This window comes from Neofelis nebulosa, chromosome 2 (genome assembly GCF_028018385.1).
Source record: "Neofelis nebulosa isolate mNeoNeb1 chromosome 2, mNeoNeb1.pri, whole genome shotgun sequence".
NCBI lineage: Eukaryota > Metazoa > Chordata > Mammalia > Carnivora > Felidae > Neofelis > Neofelis nebulosa.
In genome coordinates, this window is record NC_080783.1 from 58,955,998 (window position 1) to 58,975,273 (window position 19,276).

The window sequence follows — 19,276 nt, forward strand, 5'->3', positions numbered from 1 at the left end:
TGCTGAGGATGGAGCCTGCTTAAGACTCTCTCTTCTCTCTCTCTCTCTCTCTCTCTCTCTCTCTCTCTCTCTCTCTCTCTCTCTCTCTCTCCCCCACCCCACTGTCTTTCTCTGCCCCTCCCCCTGCTCTCAAAAAAAAAAAAAAAAAGGTAAAAATAAAAAAGCAAACCCACAACATTATTTGGTATATGTGCTGCCGAAGCGAGCACCCCACAACATTATTTGAAGGGCACTTTAACACACTTGAGTCATAATGTCATATAAATGGGACAGGACAGGTAAGAAAGGCCCAGAAAAGTTTGGGCTGTGTAGCAGAACTGCTAAACCCCATCTGAGTTTCAGGTCCTCCACACAGCAAGCCTTTAAAAAGTTGAGGTTTGTCTGGTTTGACTCTTAGGCAGGCCTTGGGATGACTTGCTCTGGCTCTTGGCTTTGAGAGAAGTTCAAGTGGCGTGGAGCAAGCTGACCCTGGCCTACCAGGGAACAGGAGAGAGGGCACTCAGACTTTCCACGGCTGCGAATCTGAGCCTGCCCTTAGTTTACCTCTTGGGTCAGGCAGTCCAGGATGATGTGACTTAGGCTTAAATCACCCAAGTTTCTGTAGAGAGGAGGGTGCTCGGGGACCACTCTTTATTGGATCCTCCGTGGCGTCTGTTTTAAGTTCCAGAGCAACCCAGCACTAATGGAGCACGGAGCTAAGTAGTGGTCTGGGGCTGTGGAGACCCTGACGTGGGTCCTGATGCAGCGAGTGAAAGGAGCCCCCTGAGCTGGGTTCCATGTAAGCTTCCAGCCCTGGGTGGGGGCCTTCAGGACCTGAGTCCATTGGTCCAGATCCCAACTTCTTGCCATTCCTGCTGCTGTACTAAATCAGCTACAGTTCTGGGAGGGAGGAGGGGAGTAGGCATGGAAGCAGGAATTCGCTTCCTGAGAGAAGAGGCAAAGACATGATACGATTTGGGAAAGATACTCTAAAAGGGTGGCTTCCCTCCTAAAAGTGAGCAAATACAACAAATATAACCCCAAGATGACTGCTGTCAATTTTAGACATGTGCTCAAGTTTCACATAGCCCAACCCCAGAGGAAATAGCTAGGAATGGCTGGGAACTGAGGATAATTTGCACTTTTCAAAAGATCCCCTGGGATTCTGCCTTAAACAGGTAGCTCTTTGGCTCTGGGACATGGACATAGGCTTTGGGACCTTGGAGATGTGCCTTCACAGACTGGTGGGCCCACCTAGCAGACTCTGTCTGTGTTTTTAATACATTGCTCAGTTATTTACTCCTATTTAATGTAAAGAATTCTCTTGGATAAGACCAAATGTAAATGCAAAAGAGCATTCAAATCACAAGGCAGGCAGGGAGCCCCAGATTCTAGTTTTAGCTCCATCATTGTCGCTATGAACTTGGGCCTCAGTTTCCTCATCCATTATTTGGGGAGGTTGGAGATGCTCCCTCTGACCTCCTTCAGCTCAAACACCCTGTGGCTCTCTTCAGCCTGAGAAACATTTTCTGGCAGGAAAGAGAGGCTGTCCAGAGCTTCCTTCTCAGGCAGCCAGTGAGTACATTCTTTCCTGTGCCCACATATGGAAGCAATTTCTAGATTATCCAAGGCACTTGTGCTGCTGAGCTCAACCGAAACAGAGGAGCTCGGTGGTGGAAAGTGGAAAAAAGAAAAAAACCTGCACATGTTTTCTTACCACCGTGCCCTGTCGTATCTGCAACGGTCCCTGCAATTTGCCCTTCCCTGGTATCTCAGGGGTGTGCCAGTGGGATTGGGGAATTTCACAGATAAAACCCTGATAAAAACAAAATGAGTGTTGAGCTCACTGCTTCTCCTCGGAAGCCAAAGGCCACTCTCTGCCCTTCTCCCCTAGAAACGGTAAGGCTGGGGGCTGGGGAGGAGCGTGAATTCCTGAGTTTTGTTCCCACATTTCTTGTAATCTTTCTCTCTGGTCTGGTAAAATGACGACTATTAATGGCTGCCTTCAAGGTTCTTTGTAAAGTTGAAGTGGGAAACATTAGCCAAGTGCTTTGAAGGGGAAAATGTTTTATTAGTTCCTCTTCTGAACTCCTGGGGGTTTTGGTAGCAGTCGAGTGGTAACTCTTACAAACTGGAGGCACTGGGGCATTTACTCCTAGATTCAGGTCAGGAAAATGATTTTTCCTAGAGCATGACCTTATTCACAAAGCCTCATCTGTGGCCCTGGTCTCCATAAATGGTCCTAAGGACCTTATTTCCTCCCTCCCTCTTTTCACTCCTGACCGTAATTCTTGGGGAAGGAGATTACTGAAAAGGACATGTTTATATGAGAAATGCTTTTTGTTCCCCTTTCAGTCAGCCCCTAACTTCTCTACTGCCTAACCCCCCCACTGACACAAACATTTAAAAATTCATTTGTAAAACGGAAATGCTCTTCCTAGAAATGAGGTCTGAGTGATTAGGGATCTATGAATGTACATACTGACCTTTGGTAAAGATGTTGTGTCTGTGTTCTCATAAAGATCTGAGGTATCCCTTCCAAATACTTGCTGGAAAAATCTCTCAAAATCAAGACAGTAGGCTGAGAAATGCCAAAAGACACTTAGCAGAGACCACATTTTGTTTTGTTGCCGCGTCTCCAGTGCAGAGCCTTCTCTGGTTAAAGCATACCTCTCATTCCCGGAGAGCGCCTGTGCACCACTGGTTTGCTTCGTCTCGGGTTGCCGCCGTGGAGGGCTAGAAATCAAACATGACACGAAGATAGAAACACTTATCGGAAACTCGCTTGTCTGCTCGCCCTATTTCAGGACACCCAGATTAGCTCCACCGGCTACAAATATGATTATAATTCCATACATACATTTCCCCCCTCGTGGGTTTCTTGCCTGTTTCAAAGTGGCTAAACTCCGCGGAACCATAGTCGAGAATGTTTGAGCCCCATCTCTGTAGGACTCTGTGCTAGCTGTTCTTCAGTGCTGGTCAAAGAAAGTTCAACTGACCTGCCTCCTGTCTGCTAGATGCTGACGGTCTGAAGCACCAATCCAGGAGATGAGTGACAGCATGTGGGCCTGTTCCTGCCACGGGTATCACTTGGGGCCAGGTTGGGTGCTCTGCACCAGGCAGGGTAATTCAGCTCCCGGATCCCCAAGAAGACGAAGACCATTCATGTTGCAGCCACATTCGCACCCATCCAGACACCAGGCTCCCACTGGCCCAGGAGAGTTGAACTCCCCCCTCCTACGCAGTTGCCCCCAAACCTCACTCCTCTGCAGCCTTCACTCTGGGAACACCCACCACCTGCCAAATAACAAGTCAGTGATGATAGTAGTAATAATGGTAGGAGCAAATGTTTATGGAGCATTTCCTGTGTATCTGGCTCTCTTTTTATTCTTGTTTTGCCAACGAGGAAACTAAAGCACAAAATGTTAGCCTGGCTACCATCCCAGAGCCAGTAAATGGCAGAATCAGGATTTGAACCCAGGCAGTCTGACTCCAGAGACTATTTAAAGTACACTTCTTTTGGGACGCCTGGGTGGCTCGATTGGTTAAACGTCTGACTCTGTTTCGGCTCAGGTCGCGATCTCATGGTTTATGAGTTCGAGCCCCACATCGGGCTCGTGCTGACAGTGCAGAGGCTGCTTGAGACTCTCTCTCTCCTTCTCTCTCTCTGCCCCTCCCCCTCTCACTCTGTCTCTCTCTCAAAAATAAATAAACTTAAAAAAAAATTAAAATAAATAAAGTATACTTCTTTCTACTGAAGAAGAATTCCACCCCCGTGGTTTCCATGTGGTGGTTCACGTTCTAGTCCTTATAGCCACAGAACTACGTAATTTTATTAATATAGGACAGACGTGTAATATTTGAAGACAGTTATCATATCTCTCTTGGTTCTAAACCACCACACCAAGCTCTTAGGGCCAGTTCTACCCTGGGTCTCCTTCTTGCTCTCAGAAAAGCACAAAGAGTGCTTTATAATTTTCCATCCAAATCAGACACTTGTGAGAGGCAAGGGAGCACTATTAATAATTATGCTGGGACAACAGGCATCAATGGGGACTGTCCTAGGCAAACCAGGATGTGGTTCACCCTACCCCCGGGCCACGGTAGAGATGCCACCACTTGGAATGCCTTCTGAAGCCTGTCCAAGTGGATTATGGGAAAGTTGAGCTAATGGTACACAGATATATTATTGATGAGAGATTAGGTTTTAGGAGTCTGCCATGATCAGTCAAACTTCTGCGGTGGAAAAGTGCTGGATGTCAGGTTGCATCCCACAACTGCTAATGTGTGTGATCTTGGAGGAGTCATTTTCCCTCCCAAGTTCTTAGTTTTTGCAGCTGTAAATAGAGGTTGGTAATCTGGAAGTCCCTTCCAGTGCTAAGCCTCTGATCCTGTGTCAGCCTTCCTGATGCAAGCAATGCTGTCCATCCTCGCTTGAAAGCCACAAACAAGGAACGTGAGGTTTTTCATCCATTCTCTGTCAATTTAACTGTTCTCCTGCCGGCATTATTTGTCAAGCCCTAGAGGTAGATTATTAGAGTGCCAGAAAGATCCCTTTATCTAGCTTACTTGCAGATAGTCAATGAAATTGTGCCAAGCACCAAGAATCTTCTTTAAATAATGCTTTTCTTCTCAGACAGCCCTAGATTTTGTCAGTGTAAATATAGGAAACAGAAAATGGCCCCCATTAAATGTACCTGTTGACTTAGAACTTTCTTTAAAAAAAACCAAAAAACTTAGGGGCTCCTGGGTGGCTCAGTCGGTTAAGCTGCTGACTTCAGCTCAGGTCATGATCTTGTGGTTTGTGGGTTTGAGCCCCAACATTGGGCTCTGTACTCACAGCTCAAAACCTGGAGCCTGCTTCAGACTCTGTCTCCCTCTCTCTGTCTCTGCCCCTCCTCCGCTTGTGCTCTGTCTCTCTCTCTCTCTCAAAAATAATAAAATAAACATTAAAAAAATTTACTGGGGCACCTGGGCGGCTGAGTTGACTGAACGTCTGACTCCTGATTTAGGCTCAGGTGGTGGCCCCTGGGTCGTGGGGTCGAGCCCCGTGTTGGACTCCACACTGAGCATGGAGCCTGCTTCAGATTCTCAATCTCTCTCTCTCTCTCTCTCTCTCTCTCAAATAACAATTTTTAAAATATTTTTTTAATTTACCTTTTATATTTCACAGTCCATTGCATCTGTGAAATAATTTCGAAGTATTTTTACACAATGTATCTCATTAAATCCTCAGAATGGCTGCGTAAGATGGGTATTGTCTTCGTTTTGCAGATATTGAAACAGAGGCCCAAGGAGACGAAGCGCCTCGTGGGAGGACCCACAGCTAGTTAGCGGTGGGGCTGCGGCTCTGACTCCTGTCTGCAGGATCCTTGTCCAAATGTCCTCGTGCTGCACCGGTAGTTTGTGTTTGTTAAGCAGAGGACTCTTTTTTTCCAAACAGAAGCAAAGCTTTTCTAGGTGAAGTGGAGTGGACCGCCCTATGTGGTGCCCTGTGAAGGGCTCCATGAACCTCCCCCAGAACGGGGTTCGAACAACCGCGTGCTTCTCAGAGGTGCCTCACGCTGTCTTTGCCCCTTTCAAGGATACAGGTTGCTCGCAGGATTCTGCAGAAGCTCATTCTACTTAACAGGTTGCATTTAATAAACTTCTTGGTGATTCTCAGTCGCTTGGTCTAACCGTCACGGGACCTGTGTCGGTTGTATGAACACAGTCGTCTCTAGCAGCGTCGTCTCCCTCCTTCTCCCTTCTCTCCTCTGACTCCCGTGGCTCAGTCAGGACCCTCTCCACCTTGTCTTCCCACCTTGCCCTGCTCCTCCCAGCCCCACCTCTACCACCAACAGAACCGTGTGTCCTTTCTGGATATTCCTTGGCTGCCTTCATCATTCAGCCCCTTACCCGCTAAACACTAAATACCTATGAAACAAAATCATGTGAGAAGGCTCAGCCTAGTGACTGATGAGCCCACATCGTTACTGCAAAGTATGGTGCCCCTTCCTTGTGTCTGAGATGTTTGGCTTCACCAAGATAATCTCCCAGGTTTCTTCTATTGCAAAATCCTATTGTTTCTATGCCAGCCTTTTCTCTTCCCTGGGTTGCTTGGCTCATTTTCACTGCCTGTGTATCCTTTACTCTCCCTCAAATCGAAGCACAGTCCATTGCCTCCGCCAGGAGTTACCCCCTGGAAGAGGAAAAGTTAAAGAATAAGATTTTCCATTCTCCGGGGGCGCTGGGTCCCAGCGAGCTGCCGAGTGCCATCTATTCAAAGAGCACCCTTACCTAGGGAAGAAAAAAAAGAATGGGAAATATTTCCATTTTTTAGTTCTTTATTTTGTTCTCAGCAGTGTCGTTTTTTTGTTTTTTTTTTTTTTTAAGTTTAAGAGACAGCACACTTGAGCATGTGAGTGGGGGAGGAGCAAAGAGAGTTGGGGGAGAGAGAATCCCAAGGAGGCTCAGAGCTATCCACAGTGAGCCAGACAAGGAGCTTGATCTCACCAACCATGAGATCATGACCTGAGCTGAAATCAAGAGTTGGACGCTTAACCGACTGAGCCACCCAGATACCCCTCTCAGCAGTGTTTAAAAGGGGTTCATGGTCAGATGCTGGGGTGGCTCAGTCGGTTAAGCGTCAGACTTCAGCTCAGGTCATGATCTCACCGTTTGTGAGTTCAGGCCCCACATCGGGCTCTGTGCTGACAGCTCAGAGCCTGGAGCCTGCTTTGGATTCTGTGTCTCCCTCTCTCTCTGCCCCTCCCCTGCTTGTGTTCGGTCTCTCTCTGTTTCTCAAAAATAAATACAAAATGTTAAGAATTTTTTTTAAAAAAAAGGGGGTTCATGGTCAGTGTCACCAGCTGACAGGACAGTGACGTTTATGCTTCAGGTTCTGTTTCTCTCTGCTTAGTGTCTGGAGCTCTGTAAACACTGAGAACAGCTCCTTCTCTTTCTAAACATATATCATTCACACTGCCAGATTTTTCCTAAATCTTTACTCTCCATCATGTAAGGTTTCTTTTTTTCTTTTTTTATTTTTTTTCAATATATGAAGTTTATTGTCAAATTGGTTTCCATACAACACCCAGTGCTCATCCCAAAAGGTGCCCTCCTCAATACCCATCACCCTCCCTCCCCACCCTCCCACCCCCCATCAACCCTCAGTTTGTTCTCAGTTTTTAACAGTCTCTTATGCTTTGGCTCTCTCCCACTCTAACCTCTTTTTTTTTTTCTTCCCCTCCCCCATGGGTTTCTGTTCATCACGTAAGGTTTCTTAATTAGGTATTGTTTTAAAAGAAATGATACATTCCAACCAATACATTGGCAGTTTTACCTACTAAAAACCATTCAGAAAATTCAAAGTATTAGTGCAGTATAAACTGTTAGAAAAGATAATTGGCATTCCATTTTGTATTTTCACAAGAGACATACTTTGCTAAGGCCATAGTTCTTATATAATGTTTTTTTTTTCTTTCTGAAAGAGCAGCAATTATTAGAAGTAGCAATCCAAAATTCCACTAAGCCAGTATAAATTTAGTAGTCTTTCTCCTCATTCTGCAAATGTACATGGGTTTATTTTTTTTTTTAAATAATCTTGCCATATCCTGGATTATGTAACAGTGTGTGTCAGCTGTCTCCATGGGGCATCAATATTATGTGTGTGTGTGTGTGTGTGTGTGTATAATTGATTAGATGCCTACAGCTAAAGGCATGAGTAGCTATTTACTTCAACTAATTATATTAGCCTACCAGTAAAAATTGGCCATTCTGTTCTTTGGGTGATTTTTCAGTGAACATTTGATGCCCAGTCTGATGCCAGGAGCCCCCACAGCATTCCAGTGCCCCCTAAACACAGCAGCCCCCCTGTACTCATCCACAGCTGTGGATCTGCCCTGCTGGTGACTAAGAGGAAATGGAACAGCGGGATGGGTTGGCCATGGGCTACTTTCCATTCATGTGGTAACGTTCACATTGCATCCTTGGTTGGACTCCTTAACTTTAATGTCAGACCAGGAATCCTTTAAAAAAAAAAAAAAAGTAGGAAAATCTTTTCATTGGAAAATATCTTAAAACCAAAGAAAATGGCAGAGGAAAATTGTGATGTGCTGTAAATGGAAGCTGGTGATATGAGTTCCTCTATATCCTTTAAACTCTATTGCTATAGTCTTGGATCTACCGGTTAGAAACATTGACTTGCCTTCACATGAAATGTATTTGTGAAATCATTCTTTATTCCCCTTTACTTATATATTTAGTTTATTATAATTACATGCTGTTATGTAATAAACCACCCCAACCATAGCTGCTTAAAGCAATAGGCATTTAATTGCTTACAAAGCTGCAGTGTGGGCTGAGCTCAGCTGGGGAGCCTTTCTGCTGGTTTTGGCTGTGGTCAGACTGAGGCTGCTTTCAGGTGGCAGGTGAGCTGGGTCAGGACCTAGCTGGAAAGCAGAGATGGCTTTCCATAGTATAGTATCGGGACCTCTCTTTCTCCAAGTGGCCTCTCCATGTGATCTTTCCATATGGTCTCTTTAGCAGAGTCTCCGGACTTTTTATATGGTGGTTAGGATCACAGAAGTGGAAGCTGCCAGGCCTTCTTAAGGCTCAGGCCCAGAACTACCAGGGTGTCACTTCCGCAGACTTTCTTTGGTTAAAGCAAGTCACAGGTACAGCCCGACTCAAGGGGAATACAACATGTGAATACCAGGAGGCATGCTTCATTGGAGGCCACCAGTGGAACAGACCACGCGAGTCATTCTTCAGACACATGATACTTCTCTGGTGTGTGCTGTGTGCCAGGCAGTGAGTATACAGTGGTGAACAAACAAAGCATGGTGCCTGCCCTTATGGAGTTTATAGTCTGTGGGGAACACAGGAAAGCAAGCATCAGAGCTGTGAGTGCAGGATGGGAGGCGGGCTGGGCACCTCGGGAGCCACACCGAGGGTTTGCAAAATAAAAGGCCTGGGAATTAATCAGGAACCTCATCACATATTGAAGGCCAGGTAAGCTGTGTTAAGAAGATTAGACTTGATCTCAGTCATGACGGGAAGAGGATTTGAAGCAGATCTGCCTTTCAGAGAGATCACAGCTACAGCAGGCTGAGAATAAAGGGGCCTGGGCTGGAGATCCCCAGAAAACTGGGAGTCAGGCAAGAGAGAATGGTGGGTGCACAAGGGTATGGAGCTCAGGGCATGGATTCCAGAGATACTAGAAGGTAGAATCTCCACGTCTTGGTGATTGATTGGTTACCGGAGTGAGTGAGAGGGAAGAGGCAAGGGTGACCCTCAGGATTTTGACTTGGCAGCTCGTGATGGTCTCCTCCACTCCAGTAAGGAACCTTGGAAGAGGGGCAGGGTTGGGTCCCCTTGGGATGGGCAGGAAGTACCAAGGGGAGCCAAGTGGAACATACCAAGTTTGATTCCTTTGGGTCCTAGTTCCCTGAGGACCTTTTTCAGACTAATATATAATGATATCCTAGGTGCTTCTTAATTTCTCAACTTCCACATCTCTGTGACACACTTTGTTCCTTTCTACTTCTCCTCTGCATCCCATGGACTTGGTCTGAGGCAGGAGTGTCCCGGGATGTCACCTTCTTGAATCTTTTACTTTGAGGGTGGTGGGTTGGAGACACTGGTGTTGGAGAGTTACAGGATTTGGGGTTGAGGGCTTACAGAGAGCAATTCAGGTCACAGGGTTGAGAAGTGCAAAGGCAAGGGATTTGGGAAGAAATTGGGAAAAGGAGAAGAGAGAAAGACCCAGGCCAACTAGAAGAAAGTTAAGAAGTGACTAACAACATAATAAAGGCAAGGAAAATGAGTCATACAAGAAGGGGCGGGGGGGAAAGGAGCAAAATTAAAAAGGAAAGAGAAAAAGATGGCTCCACAGGCTGTGATCTCTATCACGGAAGATTCTGGAATCTTTTTTTTTTTTTTCATGCCTCCTTTGTACATCTGCATTCTAAAAGCTAGGAAAGTAAAGTAAACCTTTTTTATGAAAGCCTCAGTGGGCCTTCAGATAAGCTTTCTTGCTATATAAAAAAGGAAATGAGCAGTTAATACACTAAGGTAGTCCTTTTGTGGAAGAAAAGGAACCCTAAGAAAAGAAAGGGACATATAATTGTTAAAGTGAATTTTTTAAAAAATTGTCTATTCCCAAGTGATCTGACAAAGAAATATCTGTAGCCTGAGAGAATGGAGAGAGAGCATGTCCCCATGATCAATTTTTAATAAACATAAATGGTATAATAAATTATGCATGGAGGAATGGTATAAAGCATTAAACAATGAAGGATAAATAATTTAAATGATTAAAAACTGCCTTTGTCATATGTTTGATGTATGAGAACTCTATCTGAATTTTCTCTGCAAGGAAATGGAGGATTTTTTAAAGGGGATTTTTCAAAACCAATTTTTAAAAGAAAAAGTCGTGTCGTGGTCTGCCAGGAGAGGTTGTTAAGCACAGAAACGTCAACTTCCGTGATCCTGTATCTTGAGCTTCTCTGATTAATGCATGAGTAGTGCCTTGTTGGTAGATGGTATTCTATCAGGCTATCAATGGTGCAGGCACTGCCCATGTTCTAGAAGGCTGAGACTCAAGGTCTCTTTTCAGGTATCCAGAGGAACTTTGTCAGGGCGCAGGAGTACAGTGATCTCTGTTTCTTATATACTCTTAAACTTCTCATATTTCTGGGTAAGAAGTACTGTCCCTGCATATCCATTGCTTCAGGAAAACTGCCATCTCAATCCCCAAATTAGATTAGCTAGATGGGTTATAACCAAAGAAGCATCTGGAAAGGCACGCCTCCTTCTTGTGGGCCACCCCTCTATAGTTGAGGGGAGCCATCTTCATCAAAACCAGCACATTATAACATGCAGTGGGGGGTCAAACCTATCCAGGTATGAACCCACTCTGCCATTTACTAGCTTTATCACCTTTGTGCCTGAAGCTCTGTTTCCTTATTGGTAAAATGCGTTCAGTAATACCCCAAAAGACTGTCGAGCATTAATTAAGATACAGATGTCATTAGCTTAGTTCAGTGTCTGGAACATAGTAAATGCTTAATAAATGCTTATTATTAACTACAGAAATATATACTGAGTGTGTATTTTCCAGTCTCGGAGGAGTGCAAAATAAACCAGTGGGACCAGGGCAAAAAACCATAAACCTAGGAAATAGCCATCACGTAACTAAATCAAAGATCATAAGCTGTGGTCTAAGAGCCAATTCTAGAAAATTCAGTATTTAAAAAAAAAACAAACCAAATTCAGATACCTTAAGGCAAGGACACATGTGCTCTAGTTAATCCCAGTCCCCAATATTTCCACTGTCTTACCCCAGCCTGCTTTCATTTCTCTACCTTCCTAACCCTGACAGGAATTTGAGTTTATCACCTCAAGCTGAAGAGTTAGTTCTGTGAAGTTAAATTGTTTCCCCCTAAGTTTCCTAGCTTCTTAAATGTTTTAATTTAACTGGGGCATCAGATTGCTATATAAACTTAATGGAGATGGGGGAAAAAAGTCTTTAGTTTTTTTGCACCACTGAATAATTTTCATAAAATTAAGAGCCAAACGCACCAACAAATCTTCCCCCAGTTGTTTACTTTGCTGTTATCCCAAATTAATATTTACCTAACACCCACATAGGCATTTTATTGCCCTGGAACTATGACCTCTCACGATTCAGAAGCTGATTATCTACAGAAATAATTTCAGCCATTTATGGTTGACACTCTGTCAACATACATGCTTATCAGTAAAAGTTCAAGTTCAAACTGTTGGTGCACCAGACAGTGGGAAACTGAAGACTCACTGTAGGTGTTTGAAAACATGACCGCAAATACATTGGTACTTCTCCCAATGAGAGGTGAATCCGTGTCTTGCTCCTTTAAATCTGATAGGAGTAAGGGATTGTGACTACTCCGAGAGACAGTGTGACGAGGGTGGCCCCATGCAACTTCCAAGGCTGGGCCCGAAAAGGCCATACCTCTGCCTTGTTCATTGGGAATGCTTGCTTTTGGAGGCTTGAGCCACCAAGCAAGAAGTCCAACACATAAGTGCTCTGGTTGACCCTTTCCTTTAGCCTTCCCAGCCTTGTATCAGAAATAAATGAAGAAACCATCTTGGAAGTAGATTTTCCAGCCCCAGTGTTCTAGCCTCTAGTTTATCAAGGATCCCAGCTAAGATAAGACCACAGGTGTTGAGGAACATGTCTCCATCATGACATTTCTGAATTCTTGACCTACAGAATCCATGAGGATAATGAAATGGTTGTTTCACGCCAGTAGGTTTTGGGATCATTTGTTACACAACAATGGGTAACTATTGTACTCACCCAACAAGTCAGCTGGCTTTGTATCTTGGGTAGTCACCGTATGACACATCATATTGTTTGTGAGATCTTGACTGTAAGAACCACCTGGTTCCCATCAAAATGTGTCGTATTACTGCTAGGTTGTTTTTTTTTTCATACAGGATAAACATGGGAGAGTTAGTTAATGACTTAGCAGATACTTACTGACTGAAGGTGAAAGATGACAAACTGAGCTCCTCTTGATTTTATAGTTTGCTTGGAAGGGTGTGTTCCTGTTGTTTTTCATTTAGCAGTAACTCTGTGTCGCCACCGCCAAAGTAGAAATAACAGCTCTCCTCAATGATGATGAATTAGACGTTGCATTAAAAAGCACTTAGGTGTTGTTTTTTTTTTTAAAAGATAACACTGTTGATACATGCAAGCGTTTAATGTAGTAATTATTTTAGGTTAATGGGTAACACTAATAGTTTCTGCTATTAAGAATATTTGCAAAGCACGGGGCGCCTGGGTGGCTCAGTCAGTTCAGCGTCCGACTTCGGCTCAGGTCATGATCTCACAGTCCGTGGGTTCGGGCCCGCGTTGGGCTCTGTGCTGACAGCTCGGAGCCTGGAGCCCGCTTCAGACTCTGTATCTCCTTCTCTCTCCGCCCCTCCCCTGCTCATGCTCTGTCTCTCTCTGTCTCAAAAAAAAAAAACAAAACAAAAACATTTAAAAAGAATATTTACAAAGCAATCTGAGCAAATACAGAAAGGTTAGATTATTAGGGCCTGAGGTAGCTAGTGCTGTAGAAGCAACTGAACTGTAAGTAGTCTTCGTACTTCCATTTGGAATCAGTTTAGTGGTCTTTTAATGAACAGATAATTCAGTCTGAATTTTGAAAATCAAGGAGTGGCAGTTCACAGGGCAGATCCCTTCTGACAGGGTGTATGGAGAAATCTTTATTCTTTCCAATTGCTGCCTTTTCAGCCCAGCCAGCAACATTGAAAGCCAGCCCCCTGTGGTCAGAAGTCAAGTTCCTGGGTTAAGGGTAACAAATCCACAGCACATATGACACCAGTTAATTAGGCTGCCTCTGTACACATAAGTTCACCAAGGTTTTGGTTTCTTCCAAGTTGTGTAGTAGTCACACATGAGTTCCCACAGCAGATACCTGCTTGGGGATTTCTCACTTACCCATCCTTCTGAAGAGAGCCCATGGGCATGTTAAACCAGAACAAAAGACCCCACAGCCCGGGTATGACTGAAGATAGATTGGGTGCTTTCTGTTTGTCAAAGACTTTCTCTCTTGTCTGGGTACCTAGCTCTCTGTTAAAAATATCGTCAGGAGGTGTGCTGTGTGTGCTTAATCCTACAAAGAAAACTGAAAAAATAGAGAGAGTCCATGCATTTTGAGAAGAGCAGTCAGGATGGCGTCATGATTCAGTGGATGTAGAAAGGCCCGGAAACACCTCTGTTGTAGGAGATTGTAGATGTAGGGACAACAGGAGTTTCAGATCCAGTTTCAGCCTGAAGATCGTCTTTATAGATTATATAAATTACTAGACTAGTTAATTTGGAGTCGGAATAGCATTTTTGTATTTTGAAGCTCTTCTACTTTGTGCATACACAATGAACCCTTTATAAAGCTGGTGAGCTGGACTATGAATTTGAGACAGAGGGATTCCCCTGCTCTTTATTGTTGGGAGGCTGTAATCTCTCATTCATTCGGTAAACACCCACATGGTGCCAAGCCCCTTTCTCCAGGAGGAAATGGGTGCGTGAAGGTGTATGTAGTAGGCAGTTGGTACAGTGGAGTTGATGGGGCATGGCTCCATCTGGGAGAGTCTGGAAGGCAGAGGCTGACCCCTGACCCAGGGCCAAGATTGGCATCACAGGAGACAATGCCCTAGGCGTCAGTCTTTACTTCAGAGATGTACCAAAAGATGGAATGCGATGTATTTGTTTTGCTACATATTGTTCTCTACTTTTTAAAAGAGATGACAAAGCAGACTGTGGTGGGGAGCATGTCAAACTCTGCCAACATGCTGCCATACTCCGCGCCAATAATGCTTCAACTTCCTGTCTCCTTTAGAGAGACTTGAAACTGTCACAGGTGTGGACAACAATAAGAGAGTTTTGTTCCACCCCCCCCCCAAAAAAAATCTGTTTCAAATCTTGACCTCATCAACTTGGCAGGAGAGCATGGCGGGGGAGGGACCGCGCAGAAGGAACGGTGGTTTATAACTGAGCCTTAAAGTCACTCCAGCAGCAGAGTTTCTGAGCTACTGTTGTCAGAGCTGGAGCAGCCATGTGGAGACAAAGACTTACCTGGTACAGTGCGGTTGAGTAAGGTTAGGATTTACAGTTGTGACTAAGGTAGAAATTGCAGCTGTTCAGAATTACTCCTGATCGCTGTTTCCTTGCCTGACGTCCAGATGAAGTGGCTGGCTGCCATTTATGGGCCCTGGCGAATGAAAAATACGTGTTTTTAAAGACTGGAATCACACCCACTGTGACATGCTGGTGACAGCCACAGATCCATGCCTCTCATCTGAGGATACTCTGGGGGCGCACTGGTGCAGAATGCTGGAAGAAATGGCTGCCGCTATGTAGATAACTTTATAAGTCTGTTTCCCCTTCAAGCATTAAGACTTGGATTCACGTAAGATGTGCCTGCTATGCAACCACACAAATGAGAGACGTAATCCCAAGGTGTGCCAGGCCACAGTTTGCAGTCTGGTTGGGAGCGCCTGGGTTTTGTTGTTGTTGTTGTTTGTTTTTTGTTTTTTTTTACAATTTGGATAATATAAGGCATTTATCATTAATGAGAACCCAGGGCGGTGGTGGTGTTGCTTTGCTCGCTTGTTTGTTTTTGTTTTTGTAACCTTAAATCCTTGTCTTGTATCAAGCCAGGTGAATTTTTTTAAAGCTGAATTTATATATTTAGCTGTACAATAAGTAGCACACTACTTGTCACAACCCCTCTTCCCCCTGCATAATCCTTATTGCTTAGGAAGGCGTCACGCCTATGAAGTCTAGTTACTAAGAATTTCAGCCATGCTTTGATGAATTTTACAGTTTTGGGTGGTAATTTTTCAATAAAAAGGGAAGTATATTTTTAAAAAATCAACTTATTGTAATATACCATTAATTCCTATTTAGCCTACACTTTCAGTAGTGTTCTTAATGATCCCCAGTGCCCCTAAGGTTAAATCACAGTTTATATAAGATGTTAAGGAAACCTATGTCAATAAACACATGTATTATTAAACACAGAGAGATTTGATCATTTTTGTACATAAATTTGTCTTGGAAGTTAATTGGTGGATATCACGTTGCTTTCAGCACTGTAAGTCAGTATATCATTGAGAGATACGCAACGGTAGTTTAGTAAATAGCACCTTGTTTTAGTTTAGGTACCTCCCAGAGCACCAACTTTATTTCTAGAAGTTGCTCAAAGGCAAAGAAAGTAATAGATACTGAAATACAAAATGTAGAGTTACCTGTTCAGAATGACTGTGAGTAATTAATCAATAAATCTTGAGAGATGTTTATCTTTTGAAAGTTTGCCTCCTTTACAGAATCCTGTAATTCATCCTGTCTCCAGGCACTTCAAAATCCAAATCATAATCCAGAAAATATATGATAAGCACATGTGGTTGAGTTTGATGTTGCTCAGCTGGGTATTACCAACACTCTAATTATAACCTGAATAAATCTTAAGACCCCACTTGGTCCAGATTCTGCCCAGAGTCTCATTGAAAGAAAACATCAGAAATCCAGAAAGCCTTGAAGAGTAACATCTCTTTCACTGAAATTTTTCTAAAAGGCACAGCGTAAAGGTTTTACACTTCATACCACATAAATAGCTTCTCCAAAATTCCATATGGACTAGTCTTCACCTGCACTTGTGGCTGCTGCAAAAACCCTTTTGTCTCTCTCATCCACATCATTTTTCACTGGCCATGAAACTTTCCTTGTTTTTAAAAAAAATGGAGATAAAATTCACATCCCCTTTTCCTCCTTATTTTTGATCAGACACAAATACATCCCACTCTTCCAAATTTAGAAGCATATGTGCTATCCCATGTCCAGGCTCAAAGTAATCATCTAGATTTTCTGCTCTGCTTCCTGGATGGACTGTGCCTCTTTAGGATGACTGGATGACCTGTAGCTCTACTCCCTGAATTCTGAATTTTATTTCCTGCCTGCACAGCACCCTCAGAAATAAAGCTCATTGCTTGACTCCAGTTGCATTCCTTATGAGAAATTCTGATATAGAATTTCCTAATAATAAAATTTCCACATACTGACAGCAATAGAAGCCACCATTTACGTCCCTCACTGGCTAAGCTCTTTGAGTGCAGCATCACATTTAATGCTCATAAAATTATCCCCATGTTACAGATGAGAAAACTGGATCCTGAAAGCATAATTCACTGCAACTAGTAAGTAATGGATCTGGGATTTGAACCCAGGTAGTTTGATTCCAGAATCCCTCCTTTTAGGAGTGACATGATCTTGTTTACCAATTCTCCCCTATTCTCTGTGCTCTTAACTATAGAAGGGAGGGATGCGTCTGAATAGGAAGATTGTGCAAATAGCCAATTAATTAGGTGTTCTCTTGGTCCCATGTTATGTGTGTGTGAGAGGGAAATGCAGATCCTGAATCACAGCCACAAATCTGCATAATACCCATTCGTGATCTCTCCCAATACACTTCGTACACTTTTGAATTGTTTACATAGCCTTGTATTCTTCTATTTTCTATTTGGCCTAAAAGGAAGGAGCAACAAATGTGTGAGAGTATCTTGGTTCTGTCCACTACCTCTGGAGTTCTGTATTTATGAGGCTTCTTCATATTTATCCTGGGTGGGGCGCCTGGGTGGCTCAGTCAGTTGAGTGTCCGACTTCTGCTCAGATCACGATCTCGCGGTCTGTGAGTTCGAGTCCCGCGTCGGGCTCTGTGCTGATAGATCGGAGCCTGGAGCCTGCTTCAGATCCTGTGTCTCCCTCTCTCTCTGCCCCTCTACCGCTCATGCTCTGTCTCTCTCTGTCAAAAATAAATAAACTTTAAAAAAATTAAAAAAAAATTCATCCTGGGTGAATGGCAAGGCTTCCTATGTGTCCCTAGCCAGTTCTTTTTATGAACAAGGGAATTTTCCAGATCCTTTCAATGTTTTGATCAACAAAAAGATGAGCGAGGAGTTATTTGGAATTTAACTGCATAATGTTGGAAAGGGCCAGTTTGGTTGTTGGCATCAGGCCCTGAGGTATGCCAGAGAAGAGTCACTATGCTGGGCAGGGCTCTGGCTTTGAAGACAGATCTTCAGGGGTCTTGATCATTCTGGCTTAGGTTACATTACAGTGGCATAAACAAACGTACCAAAGTGCAGTGCTTCCGCAAGAGAACTTTCTTGACCTTTCATCTCCCTTTAGCTGCTCCAATGGCTCAGAAACATGGTGCATGGTATCTTTTTGCATGATTGCTAATGAGGAAAGCCTTTGGCATGACATAATGCTCCCCACATCCCCCAGGGTCAGTGTAGAAACAATTGCTCTGGGGTCCGGCTGGACTGCTTGACCTACATTGTGAAACACCTACTGCCAAGGGCGTGCCTCACTGCAGTTCCTCCCTGGACAACACACGTGTGGTGTGCATGTGTTACATTTCTTTCAGAGACAGAGCAACAAGGAGACGGTTTTGGTGGATGCTGGAAATGACACTGGACTTGCAGTCATAAGCTTTGGGTTTAAATCCCAGTTCTATCACTTATTTACTCGTTTGAACAAATCCTTTCAACTCTTGGGAACTTAGTCTCCCCTTTGATTTATGAGAATAATTACAAACAATATTTAACTCATAAACTGTTTATGAAGCTAAATTAATTTTTTAAAATATGTTACGTTAGAACAGAAACACTTTGGGACGCCTGGGTGGCTCAGTCGGTTAAGCATCTGACTTCAGCTCGGCTCATGATCTCGAGGTCCGTGGGTTCAGGCCCTGTGTCAGGCTCTGTGCTGACAGCCCAGAGCCTGGAGCCTGCTACGTATTCTGTGTCTCCCTCTCTCTCTGTCTCTACCCCACTCATGCTTTTGTCTCTGTCTCCAAATAATAGCTAAGCATTTTTTTAAAATAACAAATTCAGCCAAGTAAATTTTTAAAAAAAGAACAGAAATACTTCGGTATTTTATCACTTTTTTGTAGTCCAAACCAGGATCTTAGTCCAGTAAACTGAGAGTCATGGGCAGATTTTGAAACAGTTGCTACATCTTTATGCCTGTGCCCTCCTTCATGCTATCCTGCGTTTCTCCATGAGAAATTAAATATGGAACTTTATTTTTTTTTAAGGTTTATTTATTTTTGACAGAGAGAGAGAGACAGAGCATGGTGGGGGAGGGGCAGAGAGAGAGGGAGACACAGAATCCGAAGCAGGCTCCAGGTTCTGAGCCGTCAGCCCAGAGCCCGACACGGGGCTCGAACTCACGAACCGCGAGATCATGACCCGAGCTGAAGTCGGATGCTCAACCGACTGAGCTACCCAGGTGCCCCAAATATGGAATTTTAATGTTAACCTTCATTCAAACACATACACATATACAAATACATAAAAACAATGCCAACTTAGATATTTTGTGGACAGAATTTCCCCATCAGCCCTGCACTGACATCAAGGCTTTAAAAAAGTAGAAACTACCTAATTTTCAAAAGAAGGAAAGATGTAGATTCTTGTTGATTTCTGTGCTTTGTAACTAGACATTAGGAAACAGAATTATTGCCTCTAAGCATATCTAGCAACGTTATTTTCTCCTTTGAATTCCTCACTTCTTTAGAGGATATCTTTATATTCTTGTGATCTTACTGTTGGACTCTTACCTAATTCTAGGATAGATTCCTTAGCTAATGATGAAGTCCAGTGCTTGGAAGTGAGGTTGCTGGAAACCCACACTGACAGCCTCCCTTCTATAGATAGGTTCTACAGATCTCCAAAATGCCTGCATGTCTCAGATCCCTGC

At 43.8% G+C, this 19,276-nt stretch overlaps 1 protein-coding gene and 1 long non-coding RNA gene across 2 annotated transcripts in view; one reads left to right on the top strand and one right to left on the bottom strand.

The window, feature by feature from the left end:
- Positions 1 to 19,276, top strand: part of WIPF1 (WAS/WASL interacting protein family member 1) — a 124,871-nt gene that overhangs the window by 18,261 nt on the left and 87,334 nt on the right. The gene's annotated exons all lie outside the window — the stretch shown is intronic.
- Positions 12,693 to 15,280, bottom strand: LOC131502708 (uncharacterized). The gene is made up of 2 exons (XR_009257129.1): positions 14,588 to 15,280; positions 12,693 to 12,951 (listed from the first exon to the last, which is right to left on the bottom strand). It is a non-coding gene; the product is annotated as an uncharacterized LOC131502708 (long non-coding RNA).